Genomic DNA, 21,844 nt, shown 5'->3' on the forward strand with positions numbered 1-21,844 from the left:
CCCAGAGGACTTTGCATTCCCATTTTCTGTTCAGATGGAAAGATAAAACTGCTCACAAGTCCCGAGACTGCCTCTTTTTTTGCTGCTCATCTTGGCAGTGTGTGCTCCCTAGATGTTTTGCCTTCAGGTTTAGAGTAAGGCCTGCAGTTTTGGACACTCTCTTGCTCATTTTATTTGATTTATCATCTTCATTTCCAATTATAATGTATTGTACTGTGTTATTTTGCTTTATGATATCTTATTTAGGAAATTAGCTTTCCTCCTCAGATTGTTGCTTCTGTTTTGTTTTTAGGCCCATCTCCCTACCCTTTCCCCCTTCCCCTTTCTGAGGCATGGGTCCATGGATACCCCCGCCCCATTAGTCACAGAACCAGGCCGAACCAGCCCGTAAGCCGTTGACATTTTTGGTGGAGAATGCGAGCAATCTGAACTGAATCTTTTTTTTTTTTTTTTTAACATTAGGAAAAAAAAGGATTTCTTAAAGTCAGAGAGTTGCATAGTGCTGAAGGTAGCTTTGACCTTCATAGATTAGATTATAGGCTGGGTGGTCTGCCAGCCTCTGGACACTGTACCAAGTGGGTTTTAATTCCCCTATTAGCAACTGTCAACTATGAGTCTGTTCTTCATTTTAGGAGTGCTGTATAAAGAATTAAAGGCTATTATGTTTTCATGTTCTGTTTTGCATTGTATATGTATATAACCAAATGAGGGCACTGATGGAGACAACTGCCTGGTACCTAAAATCAATGATGTATGATTTGAATATTGACAATTACATCACAAAGAGAGTAACTAATTTTGCAAACAGCTCTATGTTTAAACCAGTTTCTCCTCTCAGTTCCTAGTGCTTTTTTGGAATGCCTAATTAGGAATCATGTTATTAATCTCTCTGAATGTATTCCTCTTCATCTTTGTCATCTTTCTCATTTACTTTCTCTGGAAGAAGTCTTCCCCAAAACCAGGGAATTCTGAGTGGCAGGGAATATGGAGAGGCTTAGGAAAAATATTAGAAGCATGGGGACCCCCCATGTCATGGGATTTCACTCTTGAACACCTGTGGGATCCTGAGAAACTAAGGAAGTATTTGAGTCAGGGATGGTGCAGCTTAGGTAGATCTGAGGAGGTACAACTTATTTGGGGTTTGGCTTATGCTTACCAAGCTCTATATAATACTATTTTGGAAAGAGAGAGTTTCCGAACTGAGATTCAAGACAAAATGGAAAGACTCCAAGCTGAACCTGATCGATCACAGGAGACGCCAGTATTGATGTCAGTCGCCTGTGTGGAAGGACAGAAATGGGAGGGGGAGGGGAGCACACTGGAGCCAATAGTGCTTCTGGATGGTAACAAAGCTCACTAACCAGGAAACATTGCCAGAGACTCAGCCATTGACAGAGGAATTAGTAGATGGAGTTGCCACCTTCTGGGAACAAGTGTTATTAGCCATAAAAGAAAGAAAGCCCTTCAAAAACTATCTGGAGCCTGAGATGAAAAGGTGGACCACTGTTGAAAAAGGTATCCAGTATTTGAGGGAAACAGCCCCAGAGGAAATGTTGTAGTACCCCATGTTTGTTCCTAACAATCCATGCCAAGACTGTGATCCTGAGTGAAGAGTACAACAAACATATGGCAGCAACTCACAAGAACAACACCAGAAATGCATGCTGGGACACTAGCAGCAACATTTGAAAGATATGAGGACAAAGAGAGAAGACCCCTGGTGTTTGAATTGATTATTATGCTTCGAAACTTTGAACAATTATCTTCATTTCATGCTTCAAACTCAGCCATCTCAAAAGTAACAGAAAGACTAGATAAAATGGAGAAGCAGCAGGACGGTGTACTGGAGGAACTGTCTCTATTGATTAATGGTGATGAACCTGTGGTAGTATCAGAAACACCTGATGAAGATCAGGATGATCAAACTGATTAAAGGTGATGAACCCTGCTCCTCACCTGTATCATCAAAAATCTCAGCTATTAAAGGCAAACATCTTCCCGCTCAAACAAATGTCAGTAGTAAATCTGTGTCACATGCTGCCTTGTGAACTTACTTAAGTGAGCATGGAGAAGACATGAAGAAGTGGCAGAAAAAAACCCACTCCTGTACTATGAACATGGGTGAAAGAATTACAAAACAGATTAACCACCAATGCAATTGCTGCAGTTACTGTGGGTACTAATCATGGCTCACAAGAGAAGAACAATGCAGGTAACAAAGAGAGGGGGCCTACCCCCAGCCAGGGGGAAAGAAAGGATAATAAAGTGTACTAGACTGTGGATTTGATGGCCTGGCACATCAGAACCACAGAAATATGAGGCACTGGTAGACACCGGTGCAGGGTGCACTCTAATGCCCTCAAGTCACAAAGGGACAGAACCAATTCATATTTCTGGAGTGACTGGGAGCTCTCAAGAATTGACTGTAATGGAGACAGAAATAAGCCTCACTGGTACAAAATAGCAAAATCACACTATTGTGACTGGCCCAGTGGCTTCCATGTATACTTGGTATTGATTATCTCAGATGAGGATATTTTAAGGGTGTTATGGTTTTGTGATTTTTGTTGTATTGTTGATATTCCACATCATAACATCACGTGGAGTATTGGGAGTTAAGGAGTTAATGTTCCAGCTCCGTGGATCATCAATAGTTCCAGGTATGCCTGTCTCAGAAGAGAAGAAGAACTCCATTCCCCAGAGGACTTTGCGATGCTTTGCGTTCTTACGTGTTTATGCTCAGAGGGAAAGATAAAAACTGTCTGCGGTCACGGGACTCTCTCTTCCCTTCGGGACCGAGCTCGGCAGTGGGTGTTTGTTGCAGCCGTCCGCCTTCAGCGTTAGCGTAAGGCCTTCGGTTTATCGGACACTCTCTCTCTCGCTCATTTTATTTAATTCATTTGCCTCAATTCCAATTATATTATATTGTGTTATTTTTCCTTTCTGATATCTATTTAGTAAAATAGCTTTCCTCCTCAGATCGTTGCCGCTGTTTTGTTCCTAGGCCCATCTCCCTTCTCCTTTTTCCCTTTCCCCTTCCCCGGGGTGTGGGCCCGTGGGTCCCCTGCCTCAATTGTCACGGTACCGGGTCAAACTGTCCTGCAAACCGTGACAAAGGGTTCCCAAGGGGGGGGTACCAATGGGCTTTTGGAATAGCTGCAGTGGGCACAGATGACACTAAGCAGCTGTCTGTTTTGCCTGTCCTGTCAGAAGATCCATCTGTTGTGGGGTTGCTACAAGTGGAGGAGCAACAGGTACCAATTGCTACAAAAACAGTGCACAGACGGCAGTACCGTACTGTGAGGTAAATAACTCCCAAGGATAGTACTCCGCAAAGAGATAGTATAGGGGATGGTATATTTTAAGTAGTTCTATATAAACAGTATACAAATAATACAAAAGAGAAGATGGCTCACCTTTTGGCTCACCTTTATGATGACAAGGCTCGCAGGGGACTCCACGTGGGAGGGAACTCCAAGAAGAGATCCTTCCCTGGTGGTGGTCAGCCCTTAAATGGGGTTTGGGAGAGGTGGAACCAGGCTCCACCCCTTCCACTCACACAGGTATATCACCTTCACCTGTGCCCCCATGGCTGACTCAGTGCTCACCTCAGGTGACCAGTCAGTGGTTCAGGCCCTGATTCAGCAGTTCCCATACACTCCACCCCTTCATGACATGAACCATCGATCAAGTAACCATAAGGTGAGCTCCCCTTGATACAGAGACCCAATGCATCACAACGTTTACATAATTGCCTGTCGCAACACATGTTGATGTAATCCGAGATGAGTGATGATTGGCACATCAGTTGAACTCTTCTTTGGGCCAGTGCTCAGTGGTATCTACTGGAAGCATGTAATCACACAGTGCAGGTCCATCTTATGTGTCATCAGTCCCGGTTAGACCATCACCAGATGCTGCACATGGTCTTATTACAACTCTGGAACACTGCAGCATTGTTTGGTTCCTTCTGGCAACTCATAGACTTATGGGGAGTAGTATAAGTGTTTTAGAGGTACCAAGAGGGGAAGATCCGCTCTCCAGGGCAAGATACAGGCCATATTCCTGTCTTGGGTTAACACTTCAGCTTGTACAGGGGCATGCCCTGGCCGCCTGTACCAAACCCTTTGACCCGATGTCTGTGGCTATACGACTTTATCAGGCACCAAAGGGGGTGTCCTGATCTGCCACAGAGACATGATAGGGGTCCCCCCATTACCAGAGGGGCTACCGAACCCCCCATCTCCAATAATCTCCCCCAAAGTGCAAGTAGGCCGCACCATCGTGGTCCTACCTGCACCTTCCAGGGCCATTTTATTTTATTGGTACCTGGATTTAGGTCCTCAGGGGCAGAGAGCAGAAGATTGTTCTCACGGCCAATCTGAGGTCTCACCTCATTATTGGTGCCCGTAATTTGGATCCTAAGTGGGGAAGCCCATGTTATCTGTAACATTTTCAAGGCACTGGGTCTGCCATCTCTAGATCTTTCATTCAGGTCCCACAGGGTCTCATGGAGTCTCTTTGTCCACCCCTGCAGGGACTGAGAGTTTGTCTTCAGGGCAGCCTTGAGAATACCATTGTAACGTTCGATAAGGCCTGCCCCTGTTGGATTATATGGCAGGTGGAATCGCCACTCAATATTATTTTCTTCTGCCCAGCGTTGTATCATTGCACCTGTGAAATGACTTCCTTGGTCGCTCTCAATGACTTGCGGTGTCCCGTAGGCAGCCATCAACCTTGTGAGTGCCTTTATAGTGTATGCCTGGTTGGCTTTTGGTACTGGATAGGCCTGCATTAGCCCACTTGCGGTGTCGACACAGGTTAGGGCACATATCTCACCCCCTCAGACCGAGGGAGGGGCCCAATATAATCAACCTGCCACCTCTGTAGAGGATTGTGTCCTCTAGCAAGATGGGCTGTAGTTTCAGGCAACGACCTCGGTTTTATCTTAGAGCAGGCATCACAGTCTTGGCATGCTTGAGCAATGTCCGATAGTTGCACAGGCAGTCCCCACGCTTTAGTGGCTGCCCACATGGTCTTCTGCCCAGCATGCCGCAGCTTTTGATGTAGCCAGTGAGCGATATTCTCAGATGGCGAGTTCTCAACCCATCTAACTCGGGCCAGTGTGTCAGCTTCATCATTTCCTGGTGACTGTAGGGGTTGATGACCAGAAACATGGTAGACATGTACAGTTCTGTGTTTGACTGCATTCCATATGTCCAACCACATATCTTTGCCCCAGATCAGTCAGGAGTGGATAGTCCAATCCTGGGTGGCCCACTGTGCGATCCAAAGAGTGAGCCCCCGATACACAGCCCAACTATCTGTGCAAATATTCAGGATACCATCACCAGGTTCTTTGGTTATAACCATCCACACCGCCCGCAGCTGTGCCCACTGGCTGCTTTGACCATCCCCCTCTTCAAACCATATTGTGTCTGTGGCAGGATGGTACGCTACTGCTCTCCACTTACTTGGGTAGCCCTTGCTGAACCCATCCGTATACCAGGCATCTTCAGGAATAGGATATTTTCCTTCCTGGACAGGACTCTTCTGTAGTGGAGCAACCAAATTTTGTTTTGGTGCATCACTATGATACGTTACTGGGCCAAGAATCTTCTGAAGCTCTTCTTTCAACGGTGAGGAAGACAGACTACTCCTCTGACTGAGATAGGCGACCCATCGTGCCACCGTCTGTGCCTGGGCCACCCCCATCTTAGGAAGGTGGGTCAGATCTCTTACCCACCCCTGGATTGGCAATGTAGTCTTGACTATAACTTCGGCCGTTAGGGTTATTGGCTCTACCGCTTGTAATGCAGAATAGGCAGCCAATAACTGTTTTTCAATCATACTATATCTTTCCTCTGCTCCATGCCACACCTGAGACCAAAATCCAATGGGGGTCCAAACAGAACTCTGACGTTGCCACAGGCCCCAGCCAAAGCCATCTAGAGTTACATGAACATCTAGCTCAGCTGGGAGGATAGGATCAAATATACCCAGTGCCTGGGCTACTTTAACCGCCTGTTTCGCCTGTTGGAAAGCATCCTGTTCTGTTCTCCCCCAATCCCATAATTGGCCCTTTTTGGTAAGTCTATATAAAGGTCTCAGCAGCTGTGCCAAATGAAGTATAAAGGAATGCCAATATCCCAATATACCCAGGAATTCCTGCAGCTGCTTTGGTGTTGTAGGGACTGGAAATGCCTGAACCTTATCTATGACAGCATCAGGTAATACCTTGGTCTTTCCTGACCAGACTACCCCTAGAAATTTTACGGACAGTCCTGGATCATGCACTTTTTGAGGATTGATAGCCCATCCTCTTTCACTTAGGTAGGCAGTTAATGAATCTGCTGCCTCCCCTACTGCTTCCAGTGAGTCAGATGTTAACAGGAGGTCATCAATACAGTGGTATAGGTTCACATTGTTTGGTTTCCTCCAATCAGCCAGGTCACATGCCACCAAATTATGACAGTATGTTGGTGAGTGCACGTACCCCTGTGGCAAGACCTGAAAGGTCCACTGCCTGCCTCCCCACGTAAATGCAAATTGATCTTGTGATTCTTTAGCAATAGCTATGCTAAAAAACGCATTCGCTAAATCCAGGACACAATGGTAGGTTTTAATTTCCCTACTAAGAGTGTCCATTAAGGAGGCAATAATGGGTACGGCCACATGGATGGGCGGCGTGACCTTATTTAGTTCCCTATAATCCACCATCATTCTCCATGCTCCATCCGACTTCCGTACTGGCCATATGGGGGAATTATATGGGCTGTGTGCAGGTCTAATAATACCTACTTTCTCTAATTCCTGCACTGTCTTTGATATTTCTTCTTGCCCCCCCGGGAGTCTATACTGTCTTACATTAGTAATCCGGCATGGTTTCGGCAAACAAATGGGCTCATGTTTCGCATGGCCCCTCAATATTGTCTGTATTGCCCGGATACTAATGTACCTCTGCCGTAGTCTGAACTCTCCCACAGTTGTCTGGAGAGCCAGGCCCCATAGAATGTCTATGCCCAGGATATATTCTGGAATTGTGGCAATCGACACCTTATACTCCCGGGGCGGGAGACACCCAACCCCCAATTTCAACCACGTCTGGGTGACTGGAATAGTCTGTCCCCCAAACCCACCAATCATCACTCTATTACCCTTAAATTTTGTTGGGTCTCCATATATAATTGATGTTTCTGCGCCGGTATCCACTAGAGCCACCACCTTCTGCACATTTGTCCTAGACCAGAATATTGTTAATTCTACATAGGGCCTCTGATCACATCTGGAGGCCCTATGGAGACCAGTGTTTTCCATTAATCCATGAACTTTGCCAGATCCAAATCTTTTGCCACAGGTGGCTCAGGCACGGTAGCCCACAACACCTGTGGATGTTTTTTCCTTCTGTTTGGCATTATAAAGCCAGCCAGATTCCAGGTTGTTGTTGGTGTTTCTCATATAATTCGTACTCCTGATTTTCTGGGAGCACTCTGAAATTTTTGATCATTCCTAAGCTGTTTCCACAGCTGTAACAAAACATGGTTGGGTTGCCCATCAATTTTGGTAAACACAACCCCAGCCCGTATGAGGTCGCTGAACATAGTCTTCTGGGATACCCGTACGGGGCCTGATCGGGGCATCCGTGGAGCAGGCTTTTTAGTTTTAATAGGGAAGGCCACGGCATCTTCCACTATACGAACATTACGCCTGGTTCTTACGCGCTCCATCTCCCCTAAGTCTGCCACTAACTGGGCTGCCTGCTGTACGATGGCCTCTGATGCCACCAACGGATTTAGTATGGAAACTAACATCCCATATAGGTGGGAGGGGGCCTGCTGCAGTATCAGATCTCTCATGCCCGCTGTAAATTTCTCTGTATCGGGGCATTCAAATGTATCTGCATACAGAGCCTCCCTCATACCTAGTTCTCTGATGTAGGTCTGGAGGTCCTCCATAGAGGACCACAAACAAGTATTAAGAGGAATATCGGTTTTGTTGGGCCATGTTAAGTGGCACGCTGCCATCAACCAATCTATAATAGAATGGTTTTCATCATTTTAGTGGACGGCTGCATATAACCTTTGTCTCAAGGCCGGGTTTATTATTAGGGATGCTAATTTTGTCATCTCTATCCCATTCACTAAAACACTTTCAGCTCCTGCATCCCATAACCTTAGGAGCCATGATGGTATGCTTTCCCTTGTTTTTTGATGGAACCGTTGTACTAGGTCCATCAACTCATTAGCTGTATACGGACGAGCAGTCACTTGGAGGCAGGTTTCAGCAGGGGGCCATTGGTCAGGAGGCACCCCTGCTGGTTTATCCTGTACCTTTTTTGTTTTTTGAGTTATAATAGGCCGAATCTCAAATGGGTCCATCATAGATGGAGTTTCAAGATCTGCCTTAGAGATCTTTTTTCCTGTCATATCTGAGTCTTCTTCCTCTGATTTTTGGGTGTCTTCTACTGATATATTCCATATTTGTCTCATGGGGACATTTAGGCCAGGCTTTTTGGTTGTTAATGTACCCAGCTGTTGCTCAAGTTTCTCAATACGCTCTCTTAATAATTGATTTTCAGTCTCCATGTTAACATTTGCAGTATCTAATTTAAGTATGGCCATTACTAAAGGCCAGGCTACTGCAGAGGCGGCTAACCGCCACTCCTTGGTAACGAGTATGTCCTTATCTAATCCTAGAAAGTAGTCAGTCAAATAGGATGGGGAGGGAGAGGCAGTCCCTGGAACCCGCATGGGTCCCCATTTCTCAATAATGGATGCCAACCCATAGTAGGGTGACCCCATGAACCATGGAATTAGACCAGGGATTGTCAGGTCTAGGGGGGTAATGTTCTCCCCCCTGGCCCATTTAAGCATATTCCAAATAAAGGACATGCTGAGTAAGTATGGATTATTATTACTAAAGCTGCCTGGCTCGCCAAGTGTGAGGTAAATAACTCCCAAGGATAGTACTCTGCAAAGAGATAGTATAGGGGATGGTATATTTTAAGTAGTTCTATATAAACAGTACACAAATAACACAAAAGAGAAGATAGCTCACCTTTAGGATGCCAAGGCTCGCAGGGGACTCCATGTGGGAGGGATCTCCAAGAAGAGATCCTTCCCTGGTGGTGGTCAGCCCTTAAATGGGGTTTGGGAAAGGTGGAACCAGGCTCCACCCCTTCCACTCACACAGGTATATCACCTTCACCTGTGCCCCTGCTGCTGACTCAGTGTTTGCCTCAGGTGATCAGTCAGTGGTTCAGGCCCTGATTCAACAGTTCCCATACACCAACTCACCAAAATTTTCATGGTTAGGCCTGGTTTGGCCTAGTTCTGTGATAAGGGGGCAAAGGGATCCACAAATCCACACCCTGGGAAGGAGGAGGTGAAAGGAAAAGGTAAGGAGACAGGCCTGGATAAAGGATAATGGCAGCAACAAGCTAAGGAAAAATACCTTTTACTAAATATAGTGGCGAAATGTGAGATAATACAATATAGTTGGAATTGAAGCTAATAAATCAAATGAAATGAGGAAGAGTTTCTGAAACCTAAGTCCATACTCTAATGCTGTAGGCAAAACAGCCAGGGAGCTAAGAGAAACAGTCTCATTACTCCCATTCAGTTTTATCTTTCCCTCTGAACAGAAAATGGAAAGAGAAAAATGAAGTCTTCTTGGAGTTGTAGTTCACTCTTCACTTCTGAGACCAATATTGACAATCCACAGAACTGCAGCATTAACCCTTTAACTTCCAGTGTACTGCATGGGGCAGGGGACCCAAGGACCCACATCCCAAGAAAGGGGAAGGGGAAAAGGGAGATGTGTCTAAAAACAAAACAGCAGCAATGATCTGAGGAGGAAAGCTAATTTATTAAATAAGATATCAGAAAGCAAAATAACACAAAATAATACAATATGATTGGAATTTAAGCTAATAAATCAAATAAAACAAGCAAGAGAGTCTGAAAAACTGAAGGCCTTAGGCTAAATGCTGAAGGTGAGATGGCTAGGGAGCACCCACTGCTGGGTTGATCCAAAAGGAAAGTGCCTGTGTCATGTGACACGCAGTTTTTATCTTTCCCTCTGAGTGGGAAACAAAAAACATAAAGCAATGCAAAGTCCTCTGGGGTATGTAGTTCTCTTCTGAGACAGGTATACCCAGAACTATCGATGATCCACAAAGCTGGAGCATTAACTCTGTAACTCCCAATACACTACGTGATGTTATGATGTGGAATACCAAAAACAAAAATCATAAAACAATGACACCACCACATCTGCATGTAGTCTCTCTTACTAGCTGTGTCAGGAAGCTATCTTCTACACACTCAAGTAACTTCCTAGTCTGTTTCCTCTCTGCTGCATTGTACTTCTAGCAAATGTTGGCTAAGTCTCCCATGAGAACAAGGGCTACTGATCATGTGATTTCTGCTAGCTGCTCATAGAATACTTCATATGTCTCTTTGTCCTGGTTGGGTGGTCTATAACAGAATCCTACCAATATGTCAGTCTTATTTGCCTCCCTTTGATCCACATGCATCAGGACTCAATGTTATCATTCCTGGTATTGAGCTCTACAAAATCAAAATATTCCCTAACATAGAGAAGCCCTCCACTACTCCTTCCTTGCCTAGCCCTCCTAAAGAGCTTATAACTCTTTATTGCAGCAGTCCAGTCATGGGAACAATCCCACTATGTTTCAGTGATAGCAACTAAGTCATAGTTCTCCTGTCACACCATGACTTCTAGCTCCTTCTGTTTATTTACTATGCTGTGCGCATTAGTGTAGATGTACTTCAGCTGGGCTACCAGTCTCACCTCTCATCCTGGCATGCTACCCCTAGGCTCATCTCTAGCAAGCCTGGTTTTATTTTTATTCCCTTCCCTCTTCAAACCTAGTTTAAAGCCCTATCAATGAGCCCTGCCAAATCCTGAGCCAGATAATTTTTCCCCTTTCACCCTGGTGAACCTCAACCATTGCCAACAGGCCTGGTGCTGAATAAACTGCCCCATGATAAAAAAGGAAGAGAGAGTCTACCGATTTCATCAGCCTCTTAGCAGCATGTTGATCAGATCAATTTTCCTGCTCCTCTCAGCATTTTTACTTGCTATTGAAGAAATTGAGGAAAACACCACCCGAGCTCTTGTTCCATAAACTAACCACCCCAATGCTCTGAAGTCTCTATAACCCTTGGGTTTCTCCCTGCAACTTCATTACTGACAATCAGAAATACCAGAAACAGTTAATAATCAGATGCTACATCAGACTAGGGAGCTTCCATGTGATGTCCCCAACCCAGGCCCCAGGGAGGCAGCAGACTTCAATGTGAGTAGGGTCAGGTTGGCATATTGGGCTCTCAGTTCCTCTGAAAAGAGACTCTTCTATGACAGTCACATTCTTGACAGACGCTGTCTTGAGGCATGGGGATGACCATTCTCATACTAGACAGCCCTCTGCATGGGCTTTCTTCAATATCCTTACTTATCTGTCCTTTGAGACCCAGGGCCTCATACAAGGGCACCTGGGAAGGTGAGGTAGGCCAGGAGGGGGAGTGCCTGACACTCCAAGCGGGAACTCATCTCCATTCCTCATCTCCTAGATCCCCTCCCGGTGTCTCACTATTAGAGGACAAGGGATCTGCCGCTACCTGTAGTGTGTCCCTTCTCTTGCCTGTCTTGCAGGAATGCCAAGGAGTAGCTCACCAGTCTATCTCCCTTTCATATTCTCTGATGTTTTTTAATCTATCTTCTCCTTTAGTTGTGCTACCAAACAGGGTAGATCATTTACCTACTCACATTACATGAGTAGTAGCCCTGCTACCCCTCATAACTTGTGCCAGGCGCAGGCACTCCCTACTATGGGGTAAATAATTCCCAAGGATGGTACATCACAAAGAAATAGTAAAAATGATAGTATATTTTGAGTAGTTCAACATAGATAGTATACAAATAACACAAAAGAGAAGATGGCTCACCTTCAGGGTGTCAAGGCTCACAGGGGACTCCACATGGGAGGGAGATTGTCTTGGCCAGAGTGACCATGAAATGGTGGAGTTTGCTATTCTGGGTGCCGCCAAGAGGGTGACTAGCAAAACTATTACCTTGGACTTCCAGAGGGCAGACTTTGACCTGTTCAGGACACTTGTTGCAAGGGTCCCTTGGGACTTGCTCCTGAAGGGTAAAGGGGTCCAGGAAGCCTGGATGCTCCTCAAGATGGAAATCTTAAAGGCACAGGAGCAGGCAGTCCCGGAGTCCTGTAAGTCAAGCCGGAGGAGCAAAAGACCAGTGTGGATGAACCGGGATCTTTTGTTGAGACTCCGAGAGAAAAAGAGAGTCTATGTCCTCTGGAAGATGGGTCAGGCTACTTGGGGTGACTACAGAGAACTGGCCAAGATCTGCAGGCAGAAAATTAGAAATGCTAAAGCCCAGCTTGAAATTAGGCTGGCTACTGCTGTAAAGGAGAACAGGAAACCCTTTTACAAATATATTAACAGCAGGAGAAAAACTAAGGAAAATTTCCCTCCTTTACTCAACGAGGCAGGCAATATAACCACAGATGATAAGGAAAAGGCTGAGGTTCTCAATGCCTTCTTCACATCTGTCTTTAATAGACAGGACAATTATCCACATGGTACTTGCCCTGACCTGGAAGTCCGGGACGGGGTGCATAATGCACCCCCTGTGATTCAAGCAGAGACGGTCAGAGATCTTCTCCTCCATCTGAACTGCCACAAGTCCATGGGGCCAGATGGGATCCACCCAAGGGTGCTGAGGGAGCTAGCAGAGGTGATTGCCAAGCCACTTTCTGCCATCTATCAGCATTCCTGGTTATCTGGAGAGGTCCCACAAGATTGGAGGCTTGCCGATGTGACTCCCATCTTCAAGAAAGGCCGTAAGGAAGACCCGGGGAACTACAGGCCTGTCAGCCTGACCTCGGTATCAGGGAAAGTTATGGAACAGATGATATTGAGGGAGATCACACGACACGTCCATGGCAATAAAGGGATCAGACCCAGCCAGCACGGGTTCACCAGGGGCAGGTCGTGCTTGTCCAACCTCATCTCCTTCTATGACTGGGTGACCAGACAGGTAGATGAGGGAAAGGCTGTTGATGTAGTCTACCTGGACTTCAGCAAGGCCTTTGACACGGTCTCCCACAGTATTCTCCTAAGGAAACTGGCAGCCCGTGGTGTGGACAGGTTCACTCTTCTCTGGGTGGAGAACTGGCTGGAGGGCCGTGCCCAGAGGGTAGTGGTTAATGGAGTTAAGTCCAGCTGGCGTCCTGTAACGAGTGGTGTCCCCCAAGGGTCAGTTTTGGGGCCCATCTTGTTTAATATCTTTATTGATGACCTAGACGAGGGAATTGAGTGTATGCTCAGTAAGTTTGCAGATGACACAAAGCTGGGAGGATGTGTCAAACTGCCCGAGGGTAGGGAGGCCCTTCAGAGGGATCTGGATAGGCTGAACAGCTGGGCTGAGCTCAATGGGATGAGGTTCAATAAGACCAAGTGCCGGGTCCTGCACTTTGGCCACAATAACCCCATGCAATGCTATAGGCTTGGGGCAGAATGGCTTGAAGAATGTAGAGAGGAAAAGGACCTGGGGGTGTTGGTTGATGCTCGGCTCAACATGAGCCGGCAGTGTGCCCAGGTGGCTAAGAAGGCCAACAGCATCCTGGCCTGTATTAGAAATAGTGTAGCCAGCAGGAGCAGGGAGGTGATCATCCCCCTGTACTCAGCTCTGGTACGGCCGCACCTCGAGTACTGTGTTCAGTTTTGGGCCCCTCACTACAAGAAGGACATTGAGGCCCTGGAGCGTGTTCAGAGAAGGGCAACAAAACTGGTGAGGGGTCTGGAGCACAAGTCTTATAAGGAGCGGCTGAGGGAGCTGGGATTGTTCAGTCTGGAGAAGAGGAGGCTCAGAGGAGACCTTATTGCACTCTACCACTTCCTGAAGGGGGGTTGTGGTGAGGAGGGGGTAGGCCTCTTCTCCCTGATAAATAACGACAGGACGAGAGGGAATGGCCACAAGTTGCGACGGGGAAGATTTAGATTAGACCTGAGGAAGCATTTCTTTTCTGAAAGAGTGGTCAGGCACTGGAATGGCCTGCCTAGGGAGGTGGTTAAGGCACCATCCCTAGCGCTGTTCAAGAAGCGTTTAGATGAGGTGCTAAAGGACTTAATTTAGTTGTTGGGTAGAGATAGTGATAGGAGGATGGTTGGACTAGATGATCTTATAGGTCCTTTCCAACCTTATGAACTTATGAACTTATGAACTTATCTCCAAGAAGAGAACTTTTCCTGGTGGTGGTCAGCCCTTAAATGGGGTTTGGGAGATGTGGAGCCAGGCTCCACCCCTTCCAATCACACAGGTATATCACCTTCACCTGTGCCCCCATGGCTAACTCGGTGCTCACCTCAGGTGACCAATCAGTGGTTCAGGCTGTGATTCAGCAGTTCCCATACACCTACAGACAGATGTTTGTGTGAGCTCTCAGTCTGGGTTGCCACAGTATTCTTGTCAATGGCTTTCAGGCAAGTGGAGAACATGGCTTGTCTAGTTCCACTGAGAAAGCAATGAGTGTTAGGTGGGCTGACCTCTTCAGTGGAAAGGACTGTGCCCTCCCTGATTACCCTGCCTGCACAAACTGTGTCATGCTCTGTTTGCCCATCCTGTTTGCCAGGCTCCTGGGTCACTGCACTCCCTAGGGACAGCCTTTGTATGCATGGGGGTTTGGCTCCTGGCTCTGCCCACACCATGTCAGAGCCGCCTCTCATCAGGGGCTCTGCTCTCTCTGCTTGGGGGGGTGGGAGCTCCCATGTTCTCCACGTACTTCTTTTTGCAGTGTTTTGCTGTGATTTTGTTACGGTTTTTTCTCTCTGCGAAGGGTCTCTCAGTGCAAGCCTCCAATCTGAAACCGATCCACTCAAGGTCTACATCAACGGTACTGGAACATTTGATAATGGTATGACTTTGTTCAGGCTTTGTGCACTTTGGGCCTCCACTTTCCACCACTTTCACACTGGCCATATGAGACTATTAAAGGGTGAGCTAGTCTTTCTGAGCACTCCTGGGCTCTCTAGTCAATGAAACAGCTCATGGATGAGAAGCAGGGAATCATGGTGCAATATTGCTGTATGGGAACTGTTGAATCACAGCCTGAACCACTGATTAATCACCTGAGGTTAGCACTGAGTCAGCTGTGGGAGCACAGGTGAAGACAATTCACCTTTGTGTGACTAGAAGGGATGGAATCTGACTCCACCTCTCCTAGACTCCATTTAATGGCTGACCATGACAGGGGAAGGTTTTCTTGTCAGAGGTCCCTTCTTGGTGGAGTTTTCTCCTCCAAGCTTTGATCTTTGGGGACAGGTGAACTTTTTCCCTATTGTTGGTTGTCCCTTAACCATTTTGATAATCCTTCTAAATAACACCATATATCAAATATCTTGAATGACAGTGCAATTTGGTGTTATTCATTTTGTTTTCCACCCTACAATTGGTTGAACTGTCACGGTGGCAGTTTGATACCTGCTGTTATTTTACATAGGTTCATAGGTTCATTAGGTTGGAAAGGACCTACAAGATCATCTAGTCCAACCATCCTCCTATCACTATCCCTACCCACAAAACAACTAAATCAAATCTCTTAGCACCTCATCTAAATGCTTCTTGAACAGCGCTAGGGATGGTGCCTCAGCCACCTTCCTAGTCAGGCCATCCCAGTGCCTGACCACTCTTTCAGAAAAAAAATGTTTCTTCAAATCTAATCTAAATCTTCCCCAGTGCAACTTCGGGCCATTCCCTCTCGTCCTGTCATTACTTATCAGGGAGAAGACGCCGTCCCCCTCCTCACCACAACCCCCCTTCAGGAAGTGGTAGAGTGCAATAAGGTCTCCTCTGAGCCTCCTCTTCTCCAGACTGAACAATCCCAGCTCCCTCAGCCGCTCCTCATAAGACTTGTGCTCCAGACCCCTCACCAGTTTTGTTGCCCTTCTCTGAACACGCTCCAGGGCCTCAATGTCCTTCTTGTAGTGAGGGGCCCAAAACTGAACACAGTACTCGAGGTGCGGCCGTACCAGAGCTGAGTACAGGGGGATGATCACCTCCCTGCTCCTGCTGGCTACACTATTTCTAATACAGGCCAGGATGCTGTTGGCCTTCTTGGCCACCTGGGCACACTGCCGGCTCATGTTGAGCCGAGCATCAACCAACACCCCCAGGTCCTTTTCCTCTCTACATTCTTCAAGCCATTCTGCCCCAAGCCTATAGCATTGCATGGGGTTATTGTGGCCAAAGTGCAGGACCTGGCACTTGGTCTTATTGAACTCCATCTCATTGAGCTCAGCCCAGCTGTTCAGCCTATCCAAATCCCTCTGAAGGGCCTCCCTACCCTCGGGCAGTTTGACACATCCTCCCAACTTGGTGTCATCTGCAAACTTACTGAAGGTACACTCAATCCCCTCGTCTAGGTCATCAATAAAGATATTAAACAAGATGGGACATGTGGCAACCTCTCAATTAAAGGATCCTCCAAGAGTTCAGGAAAGGTAGAAAGCTGTACAGTTGGGTACAACTCTTTTCTGTACCTGGGGTAACCACCCAAAAACACCACTGTGTTATGGTTTTGTGATTTTTGTTGTATTGTTGATATTCCACATCATAACATCATGTGGTGTATTGGGAGTTAAAGAAAAAAAACAAAAACAAACAAAAAAAAAACAGACAGATCATGGGAATTCTGCATCTTCCCAACAAGTGTTTGTAATGAGTGCACGTGGGAGACAAGTGAGAGGACCCGGGTTTGTTCTGGTACAGCTGCACCACTGCACAACTCACTGTGTACAAGTACAGTCCAACCAGAGCTTTCAGTTTTCCACACCCACATCAGTGAAGCCAGCCTTCCCCACACGGCCTGCAGCTAAAGAGTTAATGCTGTGGTGTAGTGGTTAGGAGCCGGTGCTTGCAGGCCCTGTCCCAGGTTCTTTTCCAGTCAAGTATACCCAGAACAGAGCTAGAGCATTAACTCTTTAACTCCCAATACACCACAATACTCCCAATACTTTGACACGGTCTCCCACAGTATTCTCCTAAGGAAACTGGCAGCCCGTGGTGTGGACAGGTTCACTCTTCTCTGGGTGGAGAACTGGCTGGAGGGCCGTGCCCAGAGGGTAGTAGTTAATGGAGTTAAGTCCAGCTGGCGTCCTGTTACGAGTGGTGTCCCCCGAGGGTCAGTTTTGGGGCCCATCTTGTTTAATATCTTTATTGATGACCTAGACGAGGGAATTGAGTGTACCCTCAGTAAGTTTGCAGATGACACCAAGTTGGGAGGATGTGTCAAACTGCCCGAGGGTAGGGAGGCCCTTCAGAGGGATCTGGATAGGCTGAACAGCTGGGCTGAGCTCAATGGGATGAGGTTCAATAAGACCAAGTGCCGGGTCCTGCACTTTGGCCACAATAACCCCATGCAATGCTATAGGCTTGGGGCAGAATGGCTTGAAGAATGTAGAGAGGAAAAGGACCTGGGGGTGTTGGTTGATGCTCGGCTCAACATGAGCCGGCAGTGTGCCCAGGTGGCCAAGAAGGCCAACAGCATCCTGGCCTGTATTAGAAATAGTGTAGCCAGCAGGAGCAGGGAGGTGATCATCCCCCTGTACTCAGCTCTGGTACGGCCGCACCTCGAGTACTGTGTTCAGTTTTGGGCCCCTCACTACAAGAAGGACATTGAGGCCCTGGAGCGTGTTCAGAGAAGGGCAACAAAACTGGTGAGGGGTCTGGAGCACAAGTCTTATGAGGAGCGGCTGAGGGAGCTGGGATTGTTTAGTCTGGAGAAGAGGAGGCTCAGAGGAGACCTTATTGCACTCTACCACTTCCTGAAGGGGGGTTCTGGTGAGGAGGGGGTGGGCCTCTTCTCCCTGATAAATAACGACAGGACGAGAGGGAATGGCCACAAGTTGCGCCGGGGAAGATTTAGATTAGATTTGAAGAAACATTTTTTTTCTGAAAGAGTGGTCAGGCACGGGAATGGCCTGCCTAGGGAGGTGGGTGAGGCACCGTCCCTAGCGCTGTTCAAGAAGCGTTTAGATGAGGTGCTAAGAGATTTGATTTAGTAGTTGGGTAGGGATAGTGATAGGAGGATGGTTGGACTAGATGATCTTATAGGTCCTTTCCAACCTTATGAACTTATGAACATGATGTTATGATGTGGAATATCAACAATACAACAAAAATCACAAAACCATAACACACTGGTATCTTTCTGGGTTCTTGAAGTATCCTCTGTAGCCTCTCTACTGAGTTATCCTATCATATGCTAAGGATGCACAGGGCCTCCATGCCAATCACAAGGGGATGCTTTGGCCACTCATTTCCAGTTAGGCTCACTTCAACCACCGACGCAATTAGCTCTTGGGATCACCGTCACGTCCTTTCTTTGGTCATGCAGATAAAACCTACAGATTACTTCCATTGTGGCTAATTCACTTGGTTACTGGATATCTCTCTCTGTGGTGACACACATGCATGGGTGACATTCAACATCTTCCTTGAAAGTTTGCATTTCCTTCATGCCCCAGTTCTCTAGAGATTGAGGACTTGTGCCCCTTTCTGAATCACTTTGTCAATGCCCTTTCCCTAGAGGGAAATTGTCTGCTTGGCTTCCTCACCCTCTAATTCCTGGCTACTGGCTGTATTATTCCAGTATAAGAGCAGCCAGGTGACAATGTGCTGAGCTGGACAACATCTAAAATCTTTCTGCATATCTCACAGCGCGGTCAGGGATAAGGATTGGGTGGTTTATGACTCATTTCTGCCTTGTCCTACTGTTCTTATGCTTGCTCTGTTGTAGTTGTTTGCTATTCTGGGTGACGTCAAGAGGGTGACTAGCAAAACTGCTACCTTGGACTTCCGGAGGGCAGACTTTGACCTGTTCAGGACACTTGTTGCAAGGGTCCCTTGGGACTTGCTCCTGAGGGGTAAAGGGGTCCAGGAAGCCTGGATGCTCCTCAAGATGGAAATCTTAAAGGCACAGGAGCAGGCTGTCCCGGAGTCCCGTAAGTCGAGCCGGAGGAGAAAAAGACCAGTGTGGATGAACCGGGAACTTTTGTTGAGACTCCGAGAGAAAAAGAGAGTCTATGTCCTCTGGAAGATGGGACAGGCTACTTGGGGTGACTACAGAGAACTGGCCAAGATTTGCAGGCAGAAAATTAGAAATGCTAAAGCCCAGCTTGAACTTAGACTGGCTACTGCTGTAAAGGAGAACAGGAAACCCTTTTACAAATATATTAACAGCAAGAGAAAAACTAAGGAAAATTTCTCTCCTTTACTCGACGAGGCAGGGAATGTAGCCACAGATGATAAGTAAAAGGCTGAGGTTCTCAATGCCTTCTTCACATCTGTCTTTAATAGACAGAGCAGTTGTCCACAGGGTACTTGCCCTGACCTGGAAGTCCGGGACGGGGCGCATAATGCACCCCATGTGATCCAAGCAGAGACGGTCAGAGATCTACTCCTCCATCTGAACTGCCACAAGTCCATGGGGCCAGATGGGATCCACCCAAGGGTGCTGAGGGAGCTAGCAGAGGTGATTGCCAAGCCACTTTCTGCCATCTATCAGCATTCCTGGTTATCTGGAGAGGTCCCACAAGATTGGAGGCTTGCCGATGCGACTCCCATCTACAAGAAAGGCCGTAAGGAAGACCCGGGGAACTATAGGCCTGTCAGCCTGACCTCGGTATCAGGGAAAGTTATGGAGCAGATGATCTTGAGGGAGATCATACGACACGTGCATAGCAACCAGGGGATCAGACCCAGCCAGCACGGGTTCACCAGGGGCAGGTCGTGCTTGTCCAACCTCATCTCCTTCTACGACTGGGTGACCAGACAGGTAGATTAGGGAAAGGCTGTTGATGTAGTCTACCTGGACTTCAGCAAGGCCTTCGACACGGTCTCCCACAGTATTCTCCTAAGGAAACTGGCAGCCCGTGGTGTGGACAGGTTCACTCTTCTCTGGGTGGAGAACTGGCTGGAGGGCCGTGCCCAGAGGGTAGTGGTTAATGGAGTTAAGTCCAGCTGGCGTCCTGTTACGAGTGGTGTCCCCCGAGGGTCAGTTTTGGGGCCCATCTTGTTTAATATCTTTATTGATGACCTAGACGAGGGGATTGAGTGTACCCTCAATAAGTTTGCAGATGACACCAATTTGGGAGGATGTGTCAAACTGCCTGAGGGTAGGGAGGCCCTTCAGAGGGATCTGGATAGGCTGAACAGCTGGGCTGAGCTCAATGAGATGGGGTTCAATAAGACCAAGTGCCGGGTCCTGCACTTTGGCCACAACAACCCCATGCAATGCTAAAGGCTTGGGGCAGAATGGCTTGAAGAATGTAGAGAGGAAAAGGACCTGGGGGTGTTGGTTGATGCTCGGCTTAACATGAGCCGGCAGTGTGCCCAGGTGGCCAAGAAGGCCAACAGCATCCTGGCCTGTATTAGAAATAGTGTAGCCAGCAGGAGCAGGGAGGTGATCATCCCCCTGTACTCAGCTCTGGTACGGCCACACCTCGAGTACTGTGTTCAGTTTTGGGCCCCTCACTACAAGAAGGACATTGAGGCCCTGGAGCGTGTTCAGAGAAGGGCAACAAAACTGGTGAGGGGTCTGGAGCACAAGTCTTATGAGGCGCAGCTGAGGGAGCTTGGATTGTTTAGTCTGGAGAAGAGGAGGCTCAGAGGAGACCTTATTGCACTCTACCACTTCCTGAAGGGGGGTTCTGGTGAGGAGGGGGTGGGCCTCTTCTCCCTGATAAATAATTGACAGGACGAGAGGGAATGGCCACAAGTTGCGCCGGGGAAGATTTATATTAGATTTGAAGAAACATTTTTTCTCTGAAAGAGTGGTCAGGCACTGGGATGGCCTGCCTAGGGAGGTGGTTGAGGCACCGTCCCTAGCGCTGTTCAAGAAGCGTTTAGATGAGGTGCTAAGGGATTTGATTTAGTTGTTTTGTGGGTTGGGATGGTGATAGGAGGATGGTTGGACTAGATGATCTTGTAGGTCCTTTCCAACCTTATGAACCTATGAACCTATGTGGGCTGCCTCTTTTCACTCTTCATCCTGCTCCCTCTCAGAAGGAGCTTTTTCTTCTCTTGCTAACTGATTTGACTTCTATGTTTTCTTCTAAATGGTAAAAGCAACTGTTATAGTTCACTGGCTTATCCAGCATCCATTTATAAGTCTTCGTATCAAGACTTTCTCAAGCCCTTCAAGTACCAAACATAGGATAAGTAGGGGTAGATCAAGCCTTGTAATAGTGTTTTAAGTTGCATTTCTGATATATAGGTAGTGCACCATTTATTCAAGCATTTTGTCACTTCAACAGGTTTTCATGCCTCTTGAGATTTTGAGGTTTCAAGTCCTACACCATTGGGAGTGAGAAATCACTCATCACTCTAGGTGCCTGCCCAAATTCTCCCACGCACTTTGAATCAAGTGCCTGCGTGGTATTCCCAAATAGTCAGTTAACTTTTTGAAATGTTGGAACTAGATGATCAAAGGACTGAAGAACCTTTCCTATGAAGGCAAGCTGAGGGAGCTGGACTTCTTCAGCCTGGAGGAGAGAATGCATGAAGAGACCTGACAGTGGCCTCCTGTATGGGAACTGCTGAATCATGGCCTGAACCACTGATTGGTCACCTGAGGTGAGCACCGAGTCAGCCTTGGGGCCACAGGTGAAGGTGATTGGATTGGGTGGAGCCTGGCTCCACCTCTCCCAAACCCCATTTAAGGGCTGACCACCACCAGAAAAGGATCTCTTCTCAGAGATCTCTCCCACGTAGAGTCCCCTGCGAGCCTTGACACCCT

The 21,844-nt window shown here is 47.3% G+C and overlaps 1 protein-coding gene across 1 annotated transcript in view; it reads right to left on the minus strand.

The window, feature by feature from the left end:
- LOC136058308 (ras GTPase-activating protein 1-like) overlaps nt 1-21,844 on the minus strand; it is a 146,457-nt gene that overhangs the window by 30,150 nt on the left and 94,463 nt on the right. The gene's annotated exons all lie outside the window — the stretch shown is intronic.

Source organism: Cyrtonyx montezumae, unplaced genomic scaffold, assembly GCF_038088225.1.
Source record: "Cyrtonyx montezumae isolate F1298 unplaced genomic scaffold, pur_monq_1.0 scaffold_78, whole genome shotgun sequence".
In the NCBI taxonomy this organism is placed as follows: domain Eukaryota; kingdom Metazoa; phylum Chordata; class Aves; order Galliformes; family Odontophoridae; genus Cyrtonyx; species Cyrtonyx montezumae.